Here is a 22,302-nt window from a genome sequence, read left to right on the forward strand (position 1 = left end):
CCCATACACAGCTGACCACTTTCTTTGTTTTGGCGAGAGCACACCGGGTGTCAGAGAACCCACCCGCCCAGGGTTGTTTGCCTCAGTCAGTGGTGGCCAAACGGCTTCACTATAAAGAAACAGTCAGACTTCTGCAGAGGATGTGGGCAGTTGGCCCTTTCCAGGTGGGGAACAGAGAGGTGTTTCTCTTTCTGGATTTCACAGCAGCAGTTCAGCCAAAAATGAGCCTCATTCCTGGAGGCGAAACCTACACTGCAAGAGGAGGGGCTCTAGTACTTACTCTTGTTCCCGGCTTGACTAAAGTTCCTATTAGATGGGTCCGCACACTATTGTACCGACCCACAGAAGCTTGGAACTGGATGGAGACCTACATGCCTGGGGGCTGCCCAGCTGGAGAATGGGCTGTGGACACAGATGTCAACCACAGGTCGGGAAACTTAAATGACCTGTCCCCACAGGGATGGGCACTGAAAAAAACAACTCAATTCCAAGTTGATAGGGACAAGGCTGTAGCGCTCCAGGCTGCAGCTGAGATCACCTAGCACAAGTCTGCCCACTCAAATAACAGTGAAGCCACAGGACTACGTTCTGAGCAATCAGATTCAGAGGACATGATAGTGGACAATGACCATCTCTTAGCGGTCACACTACAGACCAATGAGGAAATCCTCTGTGAACTGGAGTCCTGCTGCCCAAAGTACTCTCTCAAGGAATTATACAAGTCAGTTCCCTAGATGGCTTCATTTCTCATTGTCACTTAATTTCTGTATGCTAGATGAGCAGGCAAGATGATATAAGATACTCCCTCTGAACACGGGTCCTAGCAAAGCTGTGTGGGTTAGGAGATATGACTTGAGGTGAACCTGGCCACCAGGACCTCCAGGGGTGGGGGTCCCTCCTTCCTCGTTGAGGAGGGGCCACTGGCCTGCCCCTCATACCTTGATGCACATTGGGGTTGGGAATCCACACTCGGGCTGATGCACGGCTGAACACTGCACACATCTGCCCACTTCACCAGGCCACCTTTGCAGGCTGAGTGGAGCCATTGACCTACCACAGTTGTTTGTTCTATAGTTTGGGTGGAGAGCCATTGCTGAGTGCTCTTTATAAGGAATGCTTGGGGCCTTTCTATTTGGGGATTGCAGAATGCACTGGGGTGGAGGCCATGAGGGATGCGGGGGCGGCCTGGGGCACTGCTGCAGAGAATGGGAGCTGGAACATCTGATGGCTGATACACACCTAGACCTCACATTCTTGTCCTGGATCATGCAAGGGATGGGGTTAGCAACTAAACAACACAATATACACAGCTATCTTAGCCATTGCTGCAGGAAACACACCTTGTGGGAGAAGAGATTGCATGCCTGGAAATGCCGTTGGAGAGGATAGGTTTTTGCGATGGACTACTCTGCGTTTTCCAGGAGTGCTCTTCTGTGGGTGTGGGCATTGGTCCTCTTTGAAGTATCAAACGCTACCATAGACATAGCAGAATGGTATGTACTGGTCTTGGGCAGATTATATGGCAGACAGGTCACATTGGGTAGTGTCTATGTACATAATCAGGACCAGGTTACATTTCTCGGATCCCAATTGGCACCGCTGGGTCACCTGGATACAGACCCAGTACTTATAGGGTGGAACGTCAACTATGTTCCCAACATTGACCTTAATTGTTCACTTCCAACATTGCTGGGAGCATTGCACATAAGTTGGCTGTTGGCTTCCGAGACTGTTTATAGGCTTGGAGGCATGAGGATGTCTGGAGAACACAACATGGCACTGCTAGGAACTACTCTTAGATCGCTCACTTCGAACAACTACACATGGATTGACTGCTATGTCTGCTTGAGCTGCCTGGGCCAATATGTGACTAGGATGAAATATCTCAGCTGCACCTTTTCAGATCATAGCCCATTGCTGATGGTCTTTAAGCTGTGAACTGACTGCCAGGAAATACCCACATGGAAACTGAACACGGCAGCCCTCATGGACTCCCCTTAAAGGGACTCACTAGGGGAGGTAATTCCAGGGTATTTTAGAGCTTAACAACGATATGGCCTTTGATTGTTTAGTGGAATGGGAGGCCTTCAAAGTCGTTATCCGAGGACAATGTCTGGGCCATTCATTGTGCATAAGACAGGAATTGGACAGGTAACTCCATACCCTAGAGGATGACCTGCATATGGTGGAGAATTTGAAGGCTGGCCTAGCCTCCCACTCTCAACTGAGGGATGCAAAGGAGCAATATAATGTGGCATTGGATCACTTGCAGTGTTACAGTTACTGGGACTACATTAATAGAGCCACAAGGAGGAGGGGATCACATGCAGATTGTTGCCCTGGTTTATTAAGCTGAAGGCAGGGGCACCCCTATAACCTGGGTGGTGATCCCAGATGGGGTAATGCTTTATACCCCTAAAGATATTATTCCAACCTTCTATGATTACTAGACAGACCTTTATAGTTGCCCGACCTCGGTGTCAGCTAAGGAGATAGGTACTTACTTGGAGCAGCTCCCTCCCCAGACTCTACATTGGGGGGGTGCAAGGGCTTGGGTGGCCCACTGACCCCACACAAAATCTAAAACACTAATAAGGCCATGGTCATAGGCAAAACTCCGGGGCCTGAGGGGTTACCTGTGGAATTTTATGCAGCCTGTTCAGAGGCACTTATGCCCAAGTTAGTAGTGGTCTGTGCCGAGTCCCATAGAACCAGGATGCTACCGGCCTCTACCAGGAAGACACTGATGGTACTGCTCCCCAAGTCCAAGGCCATAGACGTTCTCTTGCTAAACTTTCATCCCCTTCCCATGCTCAACCTGTATTTTAAAATACTGAGCAAGGTATTGGTGATGCTGCTGATACAGCACATGCCATGACTCACCAATGCAAACCAGAATGGTTTTCTACCTGCACGGAATACTTCCATTAACCTGCAGCGATTGTACCATGTGCTATAACACCCAGATGTACACACCCTGCCTAACGCCATTGTTATGTCTGTCAATCTTGAGAAAGCATTCAGTACTTTCAGATCAGATTTTTTTAGAGGCAGCCATGCATGGGATGGCCTTGGGACACCCATGGATTGCTATATTCCCAACCAAAGGCCAAAGTGCACACAGGATCCACTGTCTAGAAACAATATTGTATTTATAGAGTGACGCGGTTCGCTCTGGCAATTGAGCCCTAAGTGGAACATGTTAGGCAGTGGGGCAAGGGCCACAGGATCGCAGTGGGTGGCCAGGAACACATAGGCCCTCATTACAACCCTGGCGGACTGTGGTAATTTGGGGAAATGTATCGCCAACAGGCTGGCGATATCTTTTCCCAAATTATGACATTGGCGCTTTGGCAGAAGCCAAACCGCCAATGTACCACTCCGTCCGCCAGGGTGGTAACAGCGGCTGGGCTGGAGACTTGGGTCTCCAGCCAGGCGGCCATCACAATCCCACCCTTGGGATTAGGACCCCGCCTACCGCCATGGTTTTCGTGGCAAGCGTACCACCATGGCAAGGGTACCACCACGAAAACCATGGAGGTAGGCACTATCAGTGCCAGGGAATTCCTCCCCTGGCACTAATAGGGGTCTCCCTGCCCCCTCCCCCTCCTCCTCGCTCTCCTGCCCTGCACATTTACACACCCACACAAACATAACCAGTCATACACACACGAATACCCACATCCACCCATGCATGCATGCATACATACCAACACACACAACATACATTGTTGCACAACGCATTCACAACACACAACATACACGTACACTCACATTCAGTCATTCCCACACGCATTCAATGCGACTCACACCCACATGCATGCATACAAAAACAGACACACACACACAACACCCCCACACACACACACAGCACCCCCCACCGCCCTATCCTGTCGGAGAACCCTGGGGGTTCTCCGGCAGGAGACGGGACTCAGCGCTGCTGCCAGCAGCAGCATCCGCCAGCAAGACACCGCCAGGCTGTATCATGGCACATGATACGGTCGGCAGTGTTTTGCTGGCATGGTGCTGCTGCTGGCAGCAGCGCCACCTTACCGCCGTCCATCGTCATGACTGTTGACGGTATTCCACCAGCCTTCTGGAGGAATTCCGGCTACGGTCATAATGCGAGTGGGCGGCTGGTAGCCATGGCGACGGTATGTTGGCGGCCGTCACCATGGCTGTAGGTGTCAGTTACCGCCAATGAGGGCCATAGTCTCCTTATATGCTGATGTCCTCCTGCTCTATTTAGCGAATTTGACCTTGGATGCTAGGCGCATGGTGCAGCTGCTGGATGAATTTTGTGTTCTTTCAGACCTGAAGATCAACATGCTTATTTTAAATTGTGTTGGATCTTCCACAGCCCCTTGACATTTCTCCTGGGCTAGCTTGGGCCCTGCATACTTTAAAATACTTCAGCATCCAGATTTACTGCAAGTTGGAGGGCTAACAGGAAAGTAATCTGGGTGGGGATATGCGCTCCCTGAAGTCTTGTGTGCCTTTTTGGAGATCCCTCAAGTTCCTGTCTATGGCACGTACAGCCATTTCCAAAATGGTAGTGCTCCAGAGGTTGCTATATTTCTTCATTAACTTGCCCGTCAATGTGCTGGGGTCCTGGTTTTGACAACTTGACATGCCACTCAGAGACTTGATTTAAGATGGCACCTCAGCTCCAATGGATTGCCCTTTGGCTGAAGGGCACCCCTTAGGAGCAACTTAGCCTCATCGGGCTGGGACCCAACCTGGGGGCCCTCTAGGCTAGGCTACTTTGAACATGTGTAAAGACACTAAAGCTGAGTACCCTGTTGGCAGCAGCACTCCATTCCTGCTACCTCTGGGACCGCTGCAGTGGGAGGATTTCACTGTATGCCACGTGACTGCTCCTTATCGGCGTTCTGCATTTTGAGATATTACCCTGCTTTCTGGAGACACAGATGAGTGGATGGTCCACAGCTGGGCTAGTAATGACAGGAGACTGTTTCCATACGGACATACTGATGCCTTTAGAGAAGCTGTCAACATAACATGCCCTGCCCCAAGTCAATTCCTGATCTATGAATTCCTAGTGTGGTCATTTAGGGATCTATGGCAGGAAGGCAACAATGAATCTACAACCCATAAGGTGCCTCAGCATCGGGTAATGCTGGGGTTACCCCATCATTAGGTGACCTGACTCAACATGGGGCTGAAAGAGATGGTGATATAGCCCCAGGCTGATCTATTTATGGAACTGAGAGGATAAACACCCAGTGTGAGAGCAGCTTGTGGCATGGCATTCTATGTTTCAACATTTAATGCTGACTGGGCATTGTTGGGCCTTGGTGTTGCTCTGAATAATGGGTGGGCGGATACATGAGGCGACTGCAAGCAGGAGAGTCCTAGGAGTCCTTGCCTTACTGACTAATTGAACCAATCAAGGATGTTTTGTAAGGCTGTCCACTTTACTAGACAATGTGTGGTGATTACAGGCTGCAGTTCAGATTAAGCCTCTCAATATGTTGTTTTTTTATGGGCTTCTACACTGCTTTAGCTGCGCTCAGGCTTGACACCTTACTTTTCATAAAACTGTGGGCCACTGGCCCCCAGAGCTAGGTGGACTCATGAAGCCCAATTCATATAGATGCTTTCATAGGAAGATTAAACACCTGCCTGAGTCCCAGCTAAGAAGCGCTCAGCAATCTCAGGGAGAATATACCAGGAAAAGACCCTACCACCCTCTTGCTCCAACTCTGAGGTTCTGCCAAAGGAGGGCTCCTTAGGAGATTTTAACTTACTTTCTGACCCTTTGAACCCAGGTAGTATAAAGGCAACAGCCCCTTCCGATTGACTAAAGTATGGAATGAATGAGGTCTCATTTTTGGCTCAATTGGGAATGCATGAATCCATTGAAAATGAAACTGGTCTGGGGTCTCCCCCTGGGGTGCCATAAGCTTAGGGTCAGGCGCAACTTCAAGCGCCTGAGGAGGGTGTGGTTGCAACGCTAGCCAATGTAACTATCCAGTGCTTAAGACTGTACAAAAGCTGCAACAAATGGTAAGTGACCTAGGATGGGAGTTGGGGGTACAGAGGGATCTATTAACGTTGAAGTTACCCTGCAAATACCTCTCACCAATCAAAATCCAGGGCAACAAGATAGAGCTGAAGCAGTCACTGTCAAAAAGGAGGGGTCTGCCTTTGAGCTGCTGGATTCCTCCCAAATGAACCCCTTTGGTCCCTGTGGTATCTAAGATGGATACTCATCCTAAAATCCCTCCCTCAAATGATATGATTGCCAATTATTGGTCTGTGATTCTATTAGCCGAAATTAGAGATCTTAAGAACTCACAGTTATTGGCCAATACATCTTTGCAGGAGCAGATGAATAAGATGATAAGCTAACTCACTTTTCAGAACGACTTGGCTAGGTTGGGAAAAGACTAAGATTTTGAAGACAATATAAGTAAGTGACAGAAAGCTGCAGATGTTGTGGGAAAGGAACTAAGAGAAGCGTTCGATTTGTTGGTATTGTGGAAAGCAGCCATGCAATGTATTAGACAACTTCTCTGACTTTCAGGTTAAGGAACAAATCCTATCTAAGGCAATTCAACAAAGGGTGTTTGTATTGCAAGATGGTGCTAAGTTATTGATTTTTTCAGATATGTCCTGTTCTGCAGATTGCGAAGGACAGAATTTAAAGACATGATTGGTTTGTTTAAAGTAGTTAGAGGTCAAGTGGCCACATATCAACAGTCCAAATTAAAAGTATTTTTAAAGGTCGCTTTTGGATACTTTCCACCGCTATAGAGCCAAATGAATTTTTGAAGCAGATTCAGATGATGGAGATCTAAGAAGCGGTTGATGTATACTGGCTTTTGTTGATGGAGTTATACTGCATACACTGTTATCATTCTATTTTGATTCTGAGCTGAGCTCTATAGAGGTGAGGAGGGCAGATGGAAGCGAGGTGGGGTGGAGGGTTGGCAGAGTCTTAGTCCTAATCTAGGGCACCAATATAGTAGGGAAAGGGAGTAGAAGGGACCTAAGGGGGAGCCTCCTTCTGGCAGGGGAGATCACAGAGGTTCTTGGGTTTTGGGTGGTGGGAAGTTGGGCCTAGTAGATGGGCCAGACAAGGTCACTGGCAGGGGGGTGGTCTGCACTAGGGTAGGTTATTAATAAAAATGGAGGTACTAGTTTACAGTATAAAATAATTTACCCAAGCAGTATTGTGATGAATGAATTAGAGTGATGGGTTCATTTAAGGTGATTTTGTGCATTTTAAAAAGGCTAGGCAATAGACAAAAATGCATGCCTATAGTTACTTGGTTAAAAACGTTCAGCCTCAGTGTCATTTTTTGGCAGGAAACACACTTCACTTAATATCAGACACTCCCAGGTTGCACTTTCCCCTGTGATTTTTCCAAGCCTTTTTTTCATCTGCTGGGTTGCCGTGTATGGGGTTAGATTTTTTTTTTTGCTAGATACCTTAAATGGAAAATATAGAATGTTAGGAGAGATAGCCAGGATCGTTGAATGTGTGTTGTAGCACGTTTAGATTCTCAACTTGTTAATTTGAATAATTATTATGGCCCAATTGAGGATGATGCCTGACTCTTAAACAAATATATGCAGCTCTAGTGGAAGCAAGGGGCTAGTTATCATGCGGGGAGATTTCAATTTACTCCAGAATCATGTGCTAGACACTTCTCATAGTAACAAGAGACAACTAAAATACAAATTGATGTCTCTGGTGGATCGCTTAAAGCATGATTATGGGCTGGTACACTCATGGCGTATTGCCATATTCATGTTTTTCTAAGCGTTTTACATCTACACCACAAACTGATTTTATCTGCTCAGTTAAATAGATTCATGGTGAATAGTTTCATATGTCATTCAATTATCTCTCTTCAAGTCAAAACTGGCCTAATTAATCCTAGAACTGCTAGTTGAAATATTGACTGGTTTCTATTATGAGATGAAATCTGGAATAACGATATCTGTATTTTCATAGAAGAGTTTTTTGTTTCAATTCATGGAAACTCTGCCTCTTTTTGAATTATTTGGGAAGCCTTTAAGGTTTGTTTTTACAGCAGGTCTTCACAAATAAAGCAACATTAATTATGTCCTGTAGAGTACTGATAGAGACAATTCAGGGGGAAATAGTAAAGGAAATTAGTACGTCTTAGCTCATCTTCTCCCTTTCCTGGTGAATCACTGAAATTGTCTAAACAAAAGCTTCACAACTTGTTTTTAAAAAAGAAGATTGTTACTGAAAGGACTTTATTCTAGAAAGTTATGAGGAGAGTGAACATGTAGGCTGTGTGTCCTGGCTTAGTTGATAATATCTAGGTATGGTACAAATCGGATAGTAGAGGTGATGGACCTAGTAACTAACTCTAACAGTTCTGGTAGTGAAGATAAACAGAACTCTCTAAAGCATTATTCTACAATCTATAAAGCTTCATTAGAGATATCCGAGGATGTTTTGGGGGTTCCTTTGATCCAATTTCAAGCCCTCAGGTTTCAATCAATCAACAGGAAACCGATATCAAGGACTACATTTCTGATGGCCTTGCCTTCTAAGGCCAATGCTAAGGCATGAGCAATGGATGTGTTGAGCTATATAAATAATTTGTTTTGCTTTTTTAAGATATGTTTGCTGAATTTATTGTTTTGAGCTTCCTAAATAAGGATAAATGACCTATTAATCCTAACCCTTATAGGCCAGTTAGTCTGCTAAATGTAGTCTATAAACTGTTGATAAAGATTTTAACCAATTGCCTAGCTGTCGCTCAGAAACTTATTCATGGTGACCAGAATGTTTTTTCACTGGTAGGTCCATGGTAACGGATACTAATTATCTGATTCAGACCATAAGCTATTTTTTTACTAATAATATGGCCAGAGCTGCCATTATTATGGTTGATACAGTAAAAGCCTTTGACCTGGACAGCTTGGCGTTTCTTTTCAGATTCTGAAGATGTTTGGCTTTCCTCCTCTATTTATTAGTCTACTGAAAATGTTTTATTCAGGTGAAGTAGCTATGATCAGTATCAATTAAAATGATGCAGGCCGAGTTCATATTTCATGTGGATCATGTCAAGAATGCCACCTTTCACCAGTTTTATTTACCTTTTTCTTGAAACATTGGCTTTTATGTTATGTTACATAACAATGATTCTATTGTACCTCCAGTAGTAGGCTTCTCAAAAGTGAAACTTTTTGCAGATGATAATATTTTACATTTCGATGCAGTGGAAGCTAATTTTCGAAGAACCCTATAAAAGTTTAATGATTTCACTGCAATTTGGGGTTATAACAGTAGAATTTTGCTAGAAGAAGGACCTCACTATTGCAATCAGGGATCAGTGGGAGTCTACTTGCCCTATTAAGTATTTTGGGTTATTTGTAACCTCCAACCTTCTAGATCTATATGAGTTCAATTATTGTACAACATTCTGCAAAGTTAAGAGATTTCTGGACTTTTGGAGATCTTACCTCTGTCAATGAAAGGTGGAGTTGCCCTAATTAAAACGTCAATTAAACCCAGGGGTAGCTGCAAACCTTTACAAGGAAACAATATTAAACAGTGCTTATTATCGTTTCCTTATAAAGGAGCGGGGCCACGGGGGTGACGAGGAGTAGCACTCCACCTCAGAGCGCATGTGTGTTTGGCCGGCGGTCTTGCACATGCGCAGGAGGATGCTCTGAGCAGCATCAGGATTGGCCGCAGGCCGGCTGGGAGCCTATTTCTACTGCCTGCAGTGATGGAGGAGAGGAGCGGTGCGCTGTGGCTCGATGGAGGAGGTGTTTTTTTTTGTATTTTATTTTTTATTTCATTTTTATTCCTAACATAACTCCTCTCCACCCCCCGCACCACCCCGCCCCTTCCATGCAGTGTGAGCCGTGACTCATTAAACCTCTTTTTTAATTTTCCAGTGTTTCTATACGTATTATTAAAAACCATTTACAGGAAGTAGATCAACTATTTAGGAAATTCATATGGAGACAACAGCGTCCTCCGTAGTTTACCATACACATTTATATGCTGACCCGCTCTTACCCAATATGTATTATTTTTAGAAAAATGATGCAGGAATTAGGATTGCAATTATCGTTTTTAAAAAAAAAATTTAATCATGGAAATGCCCCACGAAAATTTTAAATCAATAATTGTGCATAAAAATGAATTTGGGTACACCATAATATATTTGATTGACATTCTTTTTTTCGATAAAAGATTGTAAAGATCTGGGGCTGAGGATTTCAGAATCTACAATTGCATTTGGAACAGAGTGGGGTTTGGTGTGCCATTTGATTTTAATATCAATATCAGATGAAAGATCTGGTAGAAGCTAACTCTCTAGATCTTTGTGGTATATTCATTTAGACATGGATCTATTTACAACTAAATTTTGGGAACTTCTCTATAAATATAATAATATGATAGGAGTTGGCAGCTGGTATAAAGGACTGCACCAGAAAAGGCAGCAGATAATTATCCAATTTTTTTTCTCCAGTAGGTAGCATTAGTTACAGGGGGTGCTATCTCCCCAGTCCAGTAGATAGACATTTCTGGCTTTGGCTACAAACTGTTTAGAGCAGATAATTTTAAAATAAATAACTTTTTTACTAGACGAGCACTCTACTATACTCCTGCATTTAAAAAAAAAATGTTCTTAATGTTTTAAATAAATGTTTTAGATGTACTACGATGGTGCATTGAGACTGGGAGCATACTTGTTTTTTACTTGTCCTGCCCTGCATCTGTTCTGGCAGCAGCTATTTATGTTTCTATCTTAAATACTATCTAAAAAGTTGCAACCTGTTTTACTAGCTGTCCTTTTTGGGGTATTAGTAAATAATAAGACGTTTGTAAGATCTGAGCAAACTTTTTTTTGTTGTTGTCTCAGTTGCCATATCACTTATTTTACAATGTTGGAAGACTCCAAGGTGCCCATCACTTGACCAATGGCAAACTAAAATGAATAAGATACGAGAATTGGGATACCAAGGGAATTAACAAAATTTAATTTGAGCATTTGTGCCATTTTTTTCTTGGTAGATAAGGAAGAGAATAATGCTGTTAAGAAAGGGAGAATATGTATTCTGATTTGTTTGCAAAATGGCTTCAGGACTTCATTGATATTATTATACTATTTACAATAGAAATTTCCATTTTAGTGAATAGCTCTGTCCATGATGATCATAATGGAGATATTTTCATGTTTGTATTAGAATAGTTCAGCTTTGAATATTTTATATTGTCTATCAATGTTTGGTGAATATCGCAAATTAATGAAATGCTGTTTTGCATTATCTATGATAGCACTTGAATATTTTGGGCTTTATACTTACATTTGCATTATTTATACCTTCCAAAATCATTTTTGGAACATTGCACATTCATGGTATGCCTTTTGCACTAGCTATGATTGCACATATAGCAATGCACCCATACTTGATTAGTATTTTGGGGGCTTTTTTATCCATGGTGTTATATAATGGCTGATTGATACATCGTTTGCTGGAAAAGAAGTCTTGGGGTTAGATTATCAAGAGATCACATGTAGAATATTATATATGGTTGTAATTAAATTTGTCGTAAACTGCACTTATAATACGTTTTTTATTGCTCATCTGTTTATGGACTGTTTGTGTTAAAAATGTGATTGTTTGTTTAATTTGCCACCTAATAAAAATAAAATAAAACGTTGTAATACAAATGAAGTAATGAGGAACCTAAATAAGGATAAACAGCATATTTATTATGGAGGGTGTAAAGAATAGATATTAATATTATCTGTGCTATTTTTTCTTTAATAGTTGCAAGTGATTGGTTAAAGCAGTGCAGCAATAAAAAACAAACCCCAGACGGAAATGCATACGCCAATATCCGTAAGTTTTTAAGCACAGCATGGCAATTCATCACTTTCAGTTTGTTGTATAATTCTAAATAAGCACCAATACAGTATATACAGATCAGTCTAGACTGTGCCACCAATTGGCATCCTATTAAATTTTGCTACACCACGACCTCTCCTCATAGCAAAACGCACAAATGTACATTTGTTTGACTGTAATTAGTGTTCTGGATAATGCATAACATACAACCACCAAAATGTTCAGTTGAGAAAAGAAACTGAGAACTCTTTTCAAGTCACAAGACATAAAAATCACTCAAACAGCAATGCGATGTTTGACTTAAACAAACCTGGCTAGGATTGTTTTGTTCCATTTTAAAATGTGAAATATGGAAGTTTGTTACGAATACCCTTGAATACCTTTAGCCAAGACAAAACAGAGAAATTGAAGCCCGCGCCAAGATAAATAGTGATAATCCACAAACTAAACTTACCAAAAGACGTGCATTGTGTTCTATTCTCGTGCATTTCGATGCAGGCAGTACACGCTATTTTTCTAGAGAATATAACTCCATTTTTTTTTATTTCCCAAAGCTAGTGATGTCTACAAAGCCAATTACACTGTATTAAAAACAAATAAAAAATCGAAATTAACTATTGACGTGCATATCCAAAATTGACACAATGTTATTCTTAATAATGTGATTATTCTAGTATGGCCTGCAATCAGTTATTATTGTTTTTCGCTGCCTCTCCAACAGTGCATTTTAATTTGACTGCAGCTTTCGTGGTGAACGGCATCTGGTTTCTAAATAAGTATTTCCCGTTAGAAGCAGACAGGTGCCGTTCTAAGCCTAATTTAAATGATGCACTTTAAAAAGCAGGGATAATAAACTACATGTTTGCTGCACAGAATACCATAAAATTGAGAATTTAAGAGAATTTCCTGACGTTTTCTGGCACCATAATCTGGCTTTATGAACGCATTATTATCACACTTACCAGAGATGCCAGTACATAAGAGCTGCAGATAGTAAACTAAGGGGCATATTTAAAAGCCACTTGCGCCCCTTAACACCACTGTATCATCAATTTTTTTAATGGCACTGCGGCGCTTACTAGTCCCCCACCCTGCGCCATATTTACAAAGTGGCGCAATGCTAGCATTGCTCCAAATTGTAAACCCTTGCACCACATTATGTCTACACAAGGTATAATGCGTGCAAGGGTGGCGCCGCCGCAGGGTGACACCAAAATATGGTACAGTGAAATTGACAAGATTTCACTGCCCCATTCTAGCGTTATTTTTTACCACCTACTCAGGGCAGGCGTTAACGTGATGCTAGACTATTTCCCTTGGGCCTCCCTGAGCCTTGCTCGACTAGTGTAAAGCTCCACAATAGCGACCAAAAATCTGATGCTATTGTGCTAACGTGCACCATGGTGCTCTGTATTGTAAATACAGCGCTACCATGGTGTTATTAGGGGGGGCACAGGGTGATGGAAGGAAACCGGCGCATCAGAGTCGATGTGGCATTTCCTTCTTAATATGACCCATAGGGTCAGATATGCTAAGGGTTTTTCCAATTGAAAAACCTGCCCATTTAGGCAAAGATTTAGTATAGATTGGAATAATGACCCTTTACTAATATAGATTATATTTCTTAAAGGCCTTCATTGCTGCATTAGCAGACATTCAAAAGCATTTGAATCTTACTACCCCATAGTTATGTATGAATCAGATGTTCTTTAACTTATTGCATATGTCAATTTTTGCACTATGTTGACTATCCACCCCAATGCAAAAAACTGCCTGGGTCACATTGCAGTTACTGTGTGAACACATCAGGCCTGATTCATAAAGATAAATAGATGTACATATTTACTTGGGTGCATATTTACTACTATATCTAGGTGTAACTATCCACTTGGAAATTACAAACAGCAAAAAAGTGGGGAACTACATCAAGGTATAACACTCCACTAGGAATGATTAATGTGCTTCCTGCAGCCCCCACCTCCTGTGGGTATAGATTGAGAATGTGAAACCCGTCTGCCCCCACCGGCCTCAGCAGGAAAAGAAAGACTGTCAGTCTCCAGGTTTGGGGGAGCAAAAAACTATGGCCCAGGGACCCCCTTCCACACCGTGAAGACATACCTGGTTTTTAGTGAAGTGGATGTTGGCTTAGTGAGCTCCCTCAGAGGGTGATTCCCAAGCAGGAATCCACTAGTGAAAGACATTGCTGGAAAGGTGACATTCTCTCTTACACTGATTGGTGCAGGGAGGCAGAGTTATCACATCATCACTACTCAGTAAGTGAAGCATGTCAGTTCTAATGGTAGCCACTGGCTTCACTTACAGGGTGCAGGGGTGTCACAGATTTGCAGAGAAGCAGTGGGGGTATTTGTTGAAGTGATTCCACTTTGGTTCCACCTTTGCAAGCACTAGAGGCTCCTTTTAAACCCTCCTCAGCATGAGCCATGAGCCTACGGCTGCACTGTGGAGGTACTGCAGGCATTGGCCACAATGAAGTGGTCAGAACTCAGGACAAAGTGATCTTCTCAGAGGGACTACTCGTTTCAGATGAAGAGTAGGAAGGTATAAAATATGCTTCAACACTATGCAAATAGTCACAATCAGGTGAAATGTGAGATTAATGGGCAGATGTATGATGCAATTTTGCAGTCACAAACAGTGAAAATCACCTTTTGCAACCGCAAAATGGCCTTGTTGGATGTACTATCCCTATTTTGTGAGTAGGTATCCTGTTACTGACTCGCATAATAGGGACTGAGCCTCACAATTCCAAGGGCACCACGTTCCAAGGGCACCCCTTCCTAATTGCAACTCGCAGGCCCATGTATGATTATTTTGTGACTATGAATGCGGTCCCAAAACAATCACAATTACCACCAATTTCAAAGTGGTGGTAACCCATTCGCAAACAGGAATTGGTCCAAAAGGGTCCCCTTACCCTTTGTGAATGTGGGTGCAAACATTTTTTTATTTTTGTTTTTTTAAATGCATCCCATTTCCCTTTAAAGAGTGTGGGCTGCATTAAAAAAATGCTTTATTTACAAAGCAATCACAGACATGATGGTCTGCTGACCCCAGCAGGCCACCATCCCTGTGATTGTTGCCATTCACAAATGGGTCTCAATTTGCCACCTGCCTCATGAATACTGATGAGGCAGGTTCTTGCGACCCATTTGCGAATTGCAAACAGTGTATATTTTGTTTTGCAAATCGCAAAAAACGCAAATTGTGAGTCACAATACAAATGGTTGTACATCTGTCCCTTGGAGTCATGATGTGTAACTAGAAAGACGAGGTGATGCTACGCATAGATTGATCGATTAATTTCGCAGTTTATAAAGTGCATGGCTACCCCTCAGGTTTTCTAGCACTAGCTAAGGTTACGGTAATAGACAACCAGACCTTCCAAAGTTATATACTCGAAAGCAGCCATGTTTTCAGCAGTTTGTGGAACTTCAGAAGGGAGCTACACTCTTTCAAACATAGTGGGAGGTTTTTCCACAGTTTAGGTCCAAGAACAGGGAAGGAACAACCACCTTGTCTAAACCTCTTAGCTCTAAGGACAACAGCTAGATTCTGATAACTTGATCTGAGAGTACGCCTAGGCACGTAATAGGTGACCTTAGAGTTCAAGTAAGACAGTGTTATGGAGACATTTATACATATAGCATAGTGCTTTAAAATGCACCCACTTGCCCACAGGCAACCAATGGAGAGTTTTTAATAAGGTGGCAGAGCTAGTAAACTGTGCTGGGCGAAGCAAAAAACACACCCCAGCATTCTGTGCCATTTAAAGGCGTTTTAATAAGGTTTTTGTTACTCCAAGATAGAAAACAATTCTGTAGTCCAGCCTTGACATAATTAAGACTTGGATAACGGTACACTGAACTGTAAATGGGATACAGTAAATAATTTTTTTTCAGTCATTTCAAGATGCCAAAACAGGTAGCAGCCATCTTAGTTATTTGTTGGCTACTTGACGGCTCCTGATCTAACAACACTCCCAGCCTTTTTACCAACAAGACAGAGAGTGGAGGAGGGCCAAAGGATACAGGCCAAAGGTGTGGGCCCTAGGGTATAGGCGAGTCACCGACCACCAGTACTTCAGAGTTGTCACCATTCAGCTTCAAGAAATTTTAAGACATCCAGTCAGCCACTTGCTGAAGGCAGAGTGGAAGTGCAGCTACAGTTGATTGGTCCTTTAATGACAGTCAAACAATATTTTGGGTATCATCCACATAGGAAAAGAGAGTGAGGACAAAAGCCTCGAGAATATTAGCTAGTGGCCTCACATAAAGATTAAAAAGTAGAGGGTTCAAAATGGAACCCTCCACCATCCAATTGATTTCTCAGGATTTCAGTGATCCCAAGCAGTGCTGATTCTGGGCTATTGCCTGCACGAAAACCTGATTAAGAGGGATGGAGTAAAACATTCCGTTCTATAAGTTGTGTTAATTGAAGATTCACATTATTTTTCTAACAGTTTTGAAAAAATGGATGAAAGGAAAATGGCCCCATAGTTGGAGAATTTCTGTGAATCGGCATTAGGCATTTTCAGCAGATGAGTGACTAAAGCTGTTTTCCAACAACTAGGGACTACCCCATTAATTAGAGACTGATTTGATAGATGGACAATTAGCTCTTCTAGATTTTGTTGAGAGAGCTTACCAAAGAAAGCAAGCAGGCACAGATCTAGAGGGGAGCCAGATTTCAAGGTTGATAATGCAAGCCATACAAAAGATTAATCCATAGGCTCAAAGTGAGTTACTAAAGTTCTGGCGCTAGGGGATAAGTTCATGTGCCTTTCCTGTGAATGAAAAGGTATTCATAATAGCCTTCACTCTATTAACAAAAAAAGTCAGATGTCTCACTGCATTGTAGTTGAGAAAGTAAAATTCTGGGGGTTCATTTAGACAAATCTACAAGCGACTTCATCGCTGTATAGATTGTCTTTCGGACAGTTTTTGGTTTCAGTAATTTTCTCTATAAAGTAAGCGGCCTTAGCTTGTCTACAATTTCTCTGGTATGCTCTTAAAGCATTTTTATAAGTTAGCTTGTCAACTAGGAGGCACAATTTGCACCAGATTCTCTGTTACTGTTTACAATTTTTTTACTCCTTATATAAGGAGTCCATAAACCATGGTGCCAGGGGTAAGGATCTACAATGGTGCTTACGGTTCATGGCCACCAGCATATCTACAGAGGCTCTAACACCAATTATCAATTTTCTGTGCAGTGCCATCTACTGAGTTATCTAAGACAAGTGATGATTCCTCTAGCAGCGCATTCCATTTCTGAGCATCCAGCTTAGATACAACAAACCTAAACACTTGCTTAAAAGTCACACAATTGTTCAGAGAGAAATTCCTCTCTTAGGCTATGGAACTACTTTCGGTGGCATTTTTCATCATTGGGTTCCCTCCTCGTTTCAAGGAGTGTATGACTAGTGTGCAGGAATCCATATACATATGATGCCATCTGAGTGGGACACTCGGCGTTGAGTGAGTTCGGTTCTGTGATTATAACTACTTGAAAACTGTAGTCCTGAAAACAGCCAGTACTGGCTAATTCCTCTCAATGTTACTAATGTAAATAAGCACCAGTAAAGCTCTTCTTCAAGTTGTTTTCCTTCACACAATCGTACCACATCTGCCTTGATAAGGCCTTTTTATGTGTTTGAGTTAACAGTGAAGATGTGTCTCTAGAGTTCTATGTTTTTAATCAATGGGGCATGCGTCTTTTTGGTGTTTGGTAAAGAATATATCTTCGAGCTTTGCCTTTCAGCTGTTTTACCTCTCAAAATTCAAATGTGTGTTTTTAGTAAGTTGCTCTCTAACTATTTTATCTGTTCTTTCATTTTCTACTTTCACTTCTTTACACTCACCTCAGCTTTTAGTCAAAGAACATTCTGCCCCATTACCCTGTCTTTTACCTTTACCCATCCCATCAGTGTCTCTGAATAACTGGTCTCTCAGAGAAGCGGCTTCAGCTTGGGAGTGTTATTTTATCACAGTATTTGGGCCCTAAATCAAAAAGTATGTGATAATGAACAAACTCAGAATTGCTTGAAAATTGAGGTGTTTCACAGCTTGCCTAGGATTTCATCATCCAAGGATTTTTTGGATTTCTTATTACATTCTGGTGAGAGTAAAAATCCTCACTTCTCAAGAGAAATGACATATTACACAATGACTGGAAATACATATTGTGGCACATTTGTTCCAAGCACAAATGTTGGCTACAGGAATGTCAAACGAGGACAAAAATACACAGCTTTGGAACATTACAAGAATGGGAAAAAGTACAATTAATACTTTATTGATAATATATGTATACAAATTGGTAATCAGTGATTTGACTGCATTTTCAAATCTGAACTGTATAAATGCTTCTTTGTTTTCGGTTGTGGATAAACCAACATTTCTATTTCATCATGTTCTCCAAGGTACCCCGAAATTGGTCCCAGGATGCTTGTTTCCATCCAGGGAGGACCTGGCTTGGTCATTCGAGCTGGACTGTTCCCATGGCGAAAAGGGTCAAGACTGATTTGCATATGGCTGTGTCCAAACTGGGTAGCTGTGTTTGGCAAACAAAGGATGCATTAAACCCAGATCTTTATGAGTGGGGGTGAACGTTTGCATTGTTCAGTATTTCATCCATTTTAGCCCCGTGGTAACTATTTAGTCTAAGTATGTTTCAAAAGATGGAGCTGGTTCGATATCTCAAAAGTTACCCACAAGGCTGTCAATTTTTTTATTTTTTTATCATATCCTCAGCAGTATGGTGAATAAGAGTGAGGTCAGACCACATTCTTTCCAGCCCCAAAACACAAAACCAGGACTTGATATGGCGCACCCAATGCAGTTTGCAATCCCTATCTAGACTTAAGAGCTGCTTCAGACCTTTCCTATAAGATTCCTATAAGGTTGCTGGATGTATTTTGAGTCTTAAACCTGTGTACATCTTGCACCCACCTCCCTCCCTGATGAGACTAGAACCTTGGACTGCCTGATCCACACTGAGAGTCAAGTGCTGAAGGATATTATGCACAGTTGCTCAAGATCAATAGTGTGTCTGACAGCAGGCATAAAAGCCCTCAACCACCATGGTTCGTCGTGCTTGCCATGGAGTCTTCTGCAAAGGGGTTCGGACAGAGTATTCATCAGATCACAAACATATTAGGTGATGAAATAATGGATGCTACAGGCTGCTGAACTATTTAGAACCTGATCAAATTCATCAGTAACTTGAATGTGGCTTACGTGGATCATTACGAGTCTGTTTATGAAGTCAGTGTAATCAAATAATGCCAATTGGATAATATCCCATTCTATTGGTTAACAAACGTTCTTTGTGAATTGGGTTTAAGAGACCAGTGTTACTTCATAAGACAAACATTTAAAATGTAAGTACAAATTTATCATCATTGTCAAATAAAAAACTAAAATGTGGCTTATAACTAAGGCTTCCGGTTTTCAGTTTTTACTGATTTTTACAGATAAATAAAGACAGAAAACAATGTTTTTCTGTGTGTATTTGCTTTTAAAAGCAGAAAAATACAGAACATTCTGATTCTTGTGAGTAACACCTCATGCTGTATTTCATGAATTTACGGTCAACAGCTGAGCAAATTCAAGGATGAGGAATTAAAAAACAGGATGATATTTCCTTAAAAACAGGCACATGTCAGCATATATGTTTATATAATGTTGATATTTATGTGTGGGTGTAGTATTTTGTTATTTTTGGCTGCTTAAAACCTTTAAAAAATAAATACTATAAACTGGTTAACTATTTAAAAAAATGGATTAGCATACACTCAACATAATCAATTGATAAAAATAAAAGCTGAAACCCTTTTTACTTATCACATTATGTAGACTTAGGGCCTCATTATGAGTGTTGTGGTCTGAGGATCCGGGATCGCCTCACTCCAGGCGGTCCGACTGCCACATTACGACCATGGCAGGGGACCTGCCTGAAGACCACTGCCCCCGCCAGGATCATCATTCCCGACGTGGTGATGGTGGTTGGGGATGTAGTCAGTCAGGGCGGTACTGAAATAAGAGCCACCTGGCTGATTATAACCCCACTTACCACCAACCTTTCCATGGCATTTGCCCGCTACGGAAAAGCTGTTGGTAAGGGTGTGCTGTGGGCAGCAAGGGGCCCCTATAGCATGGGAAGCGCAAGGGCCTTCCTGCCCAGCATCATCGGAATCTGCACTGTCTGCTCTCACTGTTTTATTGGCCCATCCAATAAAGGCAGCATATATTAAGGTGTACTTTAAAGGATAATAAGCTCCACTCTGCCCCAAACAGTTGTCAAAATAATAGAACCTAAACCAAAATATATGCCCAAACGTTTGTCAAAATAAAATAATCTAAGCCATAATATATTAGGCAATACCTCTGGGTTTAAAACAAGTCCTTTATATATCTTTGGGATGCCCAATTATGCCAGTAGAGAAAACAAAGATGGATGTGGGTCCCTGTAAAGATTAGGGACAATGCACGGACTCTTGGTTAGAACAGCAGCAAAGATACCTCCCTAGCTGTACGTACAATAAATAATCCTGCAGTAACCAATGACTCAGTTGTATCAATGGAGAAATCAAAAATAGAATTTGAATATAGTTTCATCTGTAATAATTTTGCTCAGTATTATAAGCATTAATTCCAGGGTTATACATATACATTTATGTACATGTTGGACTTAGCCTCCTTGACAGTGTCATCTTCAAACGTTTTGCCTTCCTCCTCCTACTTTTTGCTGAATTTGTTTTGTTGGCTTTAGGACTCTGTGCACTTTACCATTGTTAATGAGGGCTAATGTGCTTGAGCTCTCTGTGCAAAACATGGCAGAATTGGCTTATACACAATTGGCTTATTTAATTTATTGGTAGGTCCCTTATAAAGTGTACTACCTGTGCCCATGACCTTTAAATTAAATGCCTGTAGCACTGATTTCGCCACCTACTTAAATAGCCCTTTCGGCATGTCTCAGGCCTGTCATTACAGAGCCTGTGTGTACAGTTTTAAACTGCCATGTCACCTAGGCAAGATAAATTATTTGCCAGGCTCAAGCCTTCTCTTTTTAAATACAGAAAAGGAAGGCCCTGGGTGGGCCAGAGGGCAGTGTATGATGTATCTAAAAAGGTGGACATGTACTTTTGAGTTTTACATGTCATGGTAATGAAAAACCTTTAAAACAATTTTTCAACACTGCAGGGCACATCTCTCCCATTGCAAAGCATTGGAGTTACTTTATTACATTTTATAAGTGTAATTTTCAAATAAGAAGAGATGACTCCTGCAAGTTTGGTGTCGCTTGAATCCTAATTTATAAACCTAATTTATGGTGAACTCAGATTATAAATTACTATTCTGAGAATGCCAATTTTAGAAAGCTGGAATTTTCTTGCCTTAGCCATCCGTTGCCGGCACACTGCATGGGTCACATGACTTGCATAGCTTGCAGTTAGGCTTTGAAAATTCCTCCTAGACAGACACATACAGTGGGATCTTAGGTGTAGCTGGATAGGCCATGACTGACAGGATGGGTAGGATGAGCTGGGCCCAGCCTCACTTACACCTGAAGAGGCTTTATCATGTTTCATCACAAAGTGCTTAATGACCCTGCATTATCACTTCAGCCAACTTGGAGCCAAGGCAGGGGAGGCAGGGAATTCCATACATTTCAAATACACTGTCTTGAAGCTTCTCACACCCTTCAGAATCAAGTCACCAATGTATAAAAGAAGGACCTCAGAAACCACCACTTCAGCACACTCTTGGACTTGTGGATACTCTGCCAGGAAGGCCGGGAGCTCTTTTGTACTGCTACAAGGACTGCCACTCTGCTGGACTCTGCCTCGACAAGTAACTTCTGACCTGTTATGCTGACCTGCTGCCCTCTTGCATGGGGAAGAAGAACTGATGCTGCAACTCCCTCTTGAACCCAGGACCCCAGAATGACTCAAAGGGCTAGTCTGCTAGCCTCCTAATCTGAGCCTCGGGAACATAACAGGCTCCTCAACATGCTCCAGGACTCTTCTTCAGCGAGTTTCTGACCCACAAACTTGGTGTGGCGATTTTGGGCTCTCCGCAACCACAAAAGGGCCCATTTGCACCAAAACCACACCACTCTCAAGGAAAATCAGCTCAAGCCACACAAGTCTGCCTCTTCACACAGCAAGCATCGATCACCGGCATGGACCCCAATACAAATGCAAGGCTCTTGCCCACTTGTTCATGATGCCCAGACTGCTCCTTGCACCACACTCGCTCTTTGTTCCTGGCGAACTTCTTCCACACAAATGGGGGTCCTGGCACAAAAACTTGAGAACGTTAAAACTTCATAGAGATTAATCTGTGACTGTACAGGACCGGCGCTCCATCACGGTCACCTTAACTTTAGCTCTAT

At 42.3% G+C, this 22,302-nt stretch overlaps 1 protein-coding gene across 8 annotated transcripts in view; it reads left to right on the forward strand.

Moving 5' to 3' along the window:
- Positions 1–22,302, forward strand: part of CHRM3 (cholinergic receptor muscarinic 3) — a 3,010,830-nt gene that overhangs the window by 1,528,400 nt on the left and 1,460,128 nt on the right. For all 8 annotated transcript variants that reach the window (XM_069234407.1, XM_069234404.1, XM_069234410.1 and 5 more), the window contains one exon: positions 11,803–11,874. The gene's annotated coding sequence lies outside the window, so the exon portion shown is untranslated. The remainder of the gene's footprint in view (positions 1–11,802; positions 11,875–22,302) is intronic.

Source organism: Pleurodeles waltl, chromosome 5, assembly GCF_031143425.1.
Source record: "Pleurodeles waltl isolate 20211129_DDA chromosome 5, aPleWal1.hap1.20221129, whole genome shotgun sequence".
NCBI classification, from domain to species: Eukaryota; Metazoa; Chordata; class Amphibia; order Caudata; family Salamandridae; genus Pleurodeles; species Pleurodeles waltl.